This window comes from Amblyomma maculatum, chromosome 7 (genome assembly GCF_055883805.1).
Source record: "Amblyomma maculatum isolate TAMU_Amacu chromosome 7, ASM5588380v1, whole genome shotgun sequence".
NCBI lineage: Eukaryota > Metazoa > Arthropoda > Arachnida > Ixodida > Ixodidae > Amblyomma > Amblyomma maculatum.
The window spans coordinates 93,987,025-93,993,192 of record NC_139350.1 but is presented as its reverse complement, the minus strand read 5'-3'; the positions used below and the strand labels follow the sequence as shown (position 1 = coordinate 93,993,192).

The following is a 6,168-nucleotide window of genomic DNA, read 5'->3' as shown; positions in this document are numbered from 1 at the left end:
GAAACAGATGAGTAGAGCATCAGTGCATGTAAATAAATTTTTCATGTGCATGCACTCAACATCTCTCGTCTGTTCATTGAAACATAAGTAGCTTTTTTTTTCATTTTTATGCTGGGTTTATCGGCATTTATGTGAGAGTAGCCATATTCTTGACATATGTTAAATTTAAAGCGCGAGAATGAGAGTCGAAAAATTTTCGGAAATTTTACCCCGCATAATAGGCGCACCCCGAACTTTGAGCCGAATTTTCTGAAAAAAAAAGTGCGCCTATTATGCGAGTATATACAGCACACGTGAGCATCTAGACTGTTTCCACACTAGGGCCCCACCTACATAAAATTCTGAATGCTTTTTCTGGGTAGGGTCCTCATCCCATTATGTGTAGCATAGCTACACGTGAGCTACCCAAACTGTCTCCTCGTAATTCTTCAGCCTGAAGTATCTTAAAAACTACACTTTCTTTTTTATGACAACCTTGGCCTTCCTCACAGCGTCCTGACACAGCAGTTGTCATCCATGAATGTGTCTCCCTTTAGACAGCAGTGAAATTGACTGAAAAGGAAGGGAGGAGATAAGTAGTACAATAACAGAGGAAAGGTAACACAATTACCTAGGCTGTGATCACAAACTGAGCATATTTAAAAAATATACAATAAAACACAGTTTAAGAAATGTTGTCCCCAGTTATTTCATAAGTTCATCCATGAAATTTGGTGTGTAATACAATGCTGAATTGCAAGCCATTGTTTTCAAAGCATAAAAGTGTAAATCACTGAATGGGTTTCTAGTTGGTTTACAGGATCTAAGTCACAAAGCTACCCAGGCCATGAGAGACACTGTAGTGGCTGGACTCCAGAAATTTCGACCACCTGGGGGTTCTTTAACGTGCACCAACAGTATAGAGGTGCTTTGCTTTTCGTCCATCCTGCTTCATAGAAATGTCACACTGTAGTCAAGACAATACAAACATCATCATGGACTGCAAGAAGTACATCATAAGGGGAACACAAATTTTAGAGTCCCCCCTTAACAAACTGATGCATTGGCAACACTGGCGCGACAACGTTTCAAAACTTTATAGCATGCCTTGCCTCCTCCACAAAAGCCTATGCATTCCAGCCTGGCTTTGGACAAAAACAATCCTCTTTTCCCCTCCAAATGGCTGCTGCAAAAACAAGAAAAGAAGAGAGAGAACAAAAAAAAGAGGCCAAAAAACACACCTGAACACTTCCAGAGGTGCCAGGATGGTGACCATCAGGTCCGAGTGGATGACACCCAGCTCTGTCAGGGACTCTGACAATGTCCACCCAAAACGCAGCGCTAGCTCCGTCAAAATGGCAAAGTAGTAGTAGCCCTGCAAACAGAACCAATGTTTTGTGAAAAGATTGCACGCACATGTAACTTGCCCAGCTCTTGTCAGGGATAAACTGTGTGCCATGATGGCAAACTACAGCGTTCACCATCAGTGGGGGGCAGCACAGCTCTTCAGGAATGGCAAAAACACTGAAAAATTTCCTTCTCTAAAGCTATATCATTACCCTGCAAGGACGCAGCCAAACAAATGGTACATGTCTGTATTAGGTACTGAAAACTTTCAGCTTGTAGAACTGCGACTCTCACAAACGACGCAAGAAAAAGTGGAAGAAGGCACATAGGGATGCTTAATTCCCTTACGTGCTGTGAGCGTGACAGCATTAACAATTCCAACACTTGGCTTCCACCTCTTTTGCTCTCACAGGGGCATCAGCTTGGCATTTCAAACACGTTACACTTCCGAGCACTCCTACGAGTGAGTGGCAATTTAAGGCTTCTGTTCTGACTACGCTGGCTCGTGCCAGCTTTTGCTCCTATGAGGCTTTTATGCTACAGCTTAACACCTTGAATGGATGGGTTGTACTGCTACCTTCTAGCTTCCTCCATCATGCAGAATGATATAAATGTCAATTTTTGCCGACGTTTCCACATGATGTTCCGAGCGAATGCTTCTGAATTTTCAACTCGCTGAATATTTCTGGGCTCTTTCCTGGGTACAAGGTTAGAGAGGCACTTCGAAGGATTTGGCAACGTCTTCTTACAACTACACATCCCCCGCCATGAGGTTTCAGAAGTTATGAGGTACAAGCTGCACGCACGAGGTGGTCATGTGACCACAGACAAAGGGATGCACACCAAAGTAGCACTTAATCAGTAGCACATTCATTAGATGCATCACTGTGGCATCAAGCGGCAAAGCCATAACATAACTAAAGCCTAATGCCGGCTTTTATGGCGTGATTTGCTGCCAAAGATGTCATGGAAACCTCTCCAGTGTCCTTAGTCCTCCTGGCTTTGCAGCAGGTGCTTGCAGGGACCACGTGCTGGCACTAGAGCCTAGTCAGGCGTCCCCATGTATCTCTCTTTATTCAGGCATTGTCTAAATCCTGATGTGGACTCAAACATGACTGTACAATAAATTTTAATGAGTGACTATTCTATTTATAATGCAATGGTAACAGTATTAGACATCTTATGATAGGTAATCACTAGCTTCCAAAGACTGTCCATAGTGGCTCTCATCACGTGAACCAAGTTAGACTTGGCAGCTATGCGAGTCTGATCAGTGAATTTTGGGTTCAAAGCACAAGAAATAGTTTGTGACAGCAAATGTGGTTGCGGAAGAAAAAAAAAGAAAGGACACTCATCAAGGCAACAACCAAATAGCAATAAATGCTTTTAACTTGTGTTCAGATATGTTTCAATCAGCAGCAAGCCAAAGTGCAGTAAGCGTAACAGCCTCAAGAGCCCTTACCATGCAAATCCTTGCACGATTCTGAATTGAAAATACATCGTGTCACTTTGGAATGTGACACAGGGATGTAACAGGAATGTGGCACGTAATCTAGTAAATGCCGTGAAGTTGCTACTTAAAAGCCGTGACGTGTAACAACAGCTTTTAAAGGTTCCAGATCTAGGTCCCAAACCACTGCTGGCTCCACGTGCAGATTGGCTCCTACAATTTCCAGTGGCCATTCTTGCTACAGGTTGACACAACTTCAACAAGTGACAAACCTTCAATACACGCTTTCCTCTTTTTCGCGCAATCGCCTTGAGGGTTGGGGAAACTACATGCGTTTGAAAATACTCACTGTGCCAATCAATTCTCTTTTGTGCAAGTAGTACAATTCAAAATGCTTACTTCGAACTGGAAAATCCCTATTCACACCTGGGCCAAAAGAACTCAATGTCCTGGCAGTGCAGAAAGAATTGAAGTGTGTGCTGCACACTCCTGTGTGCTACCTGATCATAACGTTCATGTTCACAGCACTGCCTCCCTTTATAAAGCCTGAAGGATCAGTTTCCAACTGCCTTTTATCTGGCTTCCGAGAGCATTTGCAACACTTTGTATAAACTTGACATTCACTCCTACATATTTAACAGCTTTTGTCTAAACAAAATTCTAACCAGCTCTGTCAGCTCTGGTTTTTAAGTGGTATGAATATCCTTCACAATCACTCGGCTGCACCCATGTAAATGCTCATTTTCTGAAGTGAAAACTTCACTACGCCATGTATCAGCCAAGGTCAATCTGGCAGGCCACTTGACCTTCAACGAGCCAGAGGTCACAGTGTAGCTATACTATAGCCTAACCCAACATTATTAAATAGAGACAGTTGGAAAACTACACTGGTGCATCGCGTTGCAGAGTGGGACCAAACTGTCACTGGTCTGGCACCCGCGAATACCAAAATGATCACTGCGCCTTTCACCCCTGCTGCAGTGGATGGGTAAGGCGGAAATTTTAACTGCTACTAACCGTCTTCTTTCAGCAACGCAACAGAAATTAAAACTGTTTTTGCATTTTTAAAAACATTTTTGTACGCATATGACATGCGTGTTGTCTGCTGCCTGCCTGCTTGAGATACGTCTGCAAAGGCGACAGCTCCTCATGCGTACAAATGTGTATTTCAAAAAATGGAAAAACGGTTTGAATTTCTGTTACGTTGCTGAAAGAAGACGATTAGTAGCATTTCAAATTTCTGCCTTACTCACCCACCAATGGGGGGGCAAGGGGCGCGGCGGTTGTTTTGGGATTCGTGGACGCCAGACTGGTGACAGTTTGGGCTCACATCCTACTCCACAGTTTCCCAACTGTCTCTTATCTAAGAACGTTGAGCTTAACCATCATACCACCTATGGTATGCCACCCTTGACCTTTTGCAGCAGATACACCATCCCGTGTTTGTTCTCTCTTGCAGCTGACATCATCTGGATTCCACAGTCTCCTCAATTTAATTGCTGCAAAAAACGATTCTGCCCATGTCTAAATGTAAGCCTGGCCAAAGCAAAACCAAGCAAGACGGCGATTTCACTTTGCCTAACCAGGTTTAGGAGGGTTAAAGCTTTTCTTCCTTGAGAGCTAGATACCCCCTAGTATTCGAAGAACATTCAGCAGACTGCCATGTGTGTTGTACAAACAGCATACCAAAGAATAAAAAAAAATATTACTCATAGACGAGCAGTAGACGATTTCTTCACGCAGGAAATAGTTTTCATCGGCATTGGAATCAAACAGGCCCTAGTCCATCTTAACGTCCCAGGTGTAAGAGAAACATGAGCTGGCCACAGCTGACAAAATCCAGAGGATGAAGAACGGGTGGCTGCTGGATGACGGGTAGCTATCTGAACGTGGGAGATCATGGACAACACTGAGGCAGGATATGAAGGAATGCTGATATCATCAAATGCACACACAAAGCATAGAGGTGGAGCATCTAGCAGCAGCCTAATTGCATCCAATGCAGGACAAACATATCTCCCATTCACCTCCACTTGGTATGTTCCTTGTGGCAGCCATTACCAGTCGATCCCAGAAAATTTCCCAATTTCATCTCCCACTGTTGGTGTAGCCACCACTATCTGGCCCTAACAAATGATGGATTGTATCTGTATTCTCTGCATTACATGAATTGCAGTAATTTCTCTTTTCATCTCCATTTGTGATGTGATGTTGTTATGCAAATGCTTTTACGAAGGACTCTGATCCACTGGTCGGAGCTCAACAGAATGAGGGCAGCTTACACATCCACTCATATTAGGGAAAATCATCAGCTCAGTTTGTTCCCTAGCCCGCACTGCCCTTTTTCTGTCTCTCAATATCACTCCATATTATTTTGCTTTTCACAGTTAAATGCGTAGTCCATATATATACATACACACACATTGAGATTGACCTGTGTGGAGAAGCCCAGAACATAGCAAGAGACAAAAAGAAAGGGGTACCAAAACAGTACCCTTGTTATTCCCGTGCTACATCAATTTATTCAGTTTGGTTTGTGCAGTTTAACATCCCAAACTAACTCAGGCTATGAGGGACTACTATAGACCTTTGCATCAGGCGAGGAGGATGTCAAAACGCCTCCTCCTTGGGCTGTTGCAAACTGGTTCTGCTGCTGCTTCCACTGTGCTGATGTCAGGTGCATACAACAGCCCAGTGAGCAACATGTCGACTCCCAGAAGGCTCTTATTGCAAAGGTCTATAGCAAAGGGCTCCAGATTGACTGACCATGTGGCTATATTGCACAACCATCGCTAAGTAAACGGAAGTCTTGTACTTTGCCTCCATTGAAACAAAGCTGCCATGGCTGGGATTGCATCTATGTCCTCGGGCTCAGCAGTCGAGTGCCTGAGCCACTCAGCCACAGCGGCGGGTCTCTTTACTTGTATCTATAACCTTTTTTTGGCTGTGCTCTGCATGTTCTCTTCAGATAAAACTGGCTTCAGTATATTGCACTGCAGAGAAAAAATTCACGCACAGCAAACCAGTGCACAGATGGCACTTCGCAAAGTAAGCAGAAGCTAAATTGGGTTGCATCTAGCCAGTTACATTTGTCATCCATTCAAAACAAGCAAAGGTACGTATCGCACCATGAAGAAAGTGTAGCGTGTCAACACTGTCAGTGCCCTGTGTCCAACCCCTCCGCATCTTTCCCCATTCAATTTTTCACTGTTACTGCGTCTTCCCTTTCCTTATTAGCTCCTCTTCCTCATCTGTTTAGTCCCACATAGGGCACCAAGTTCACGAGGCATGCTTTCTGCATCAGGCAGCAGCTCCCACTACCTGGCACAAACTGCGGCTTTCATAACTGGTTGGAATTGCACTCAGGCTTAGCATGGGGCAATACCATAAAA

The 6,168-nt window shown here is 44.0% G+C and overlaps 1 pseudogene; it reads right to left on the bottom strand.

Annotated features, from left to right (window-relative positions):
* Nucleotides 1-485: 485 nt before the first annotated feature.
* Nucleotides 486-6,168, bottom strand: part of LOC146183970 (solute carrier family 53 member 1-like) — a 93,887-nt pseudogene continuing 88,204 nt past the window's right edge.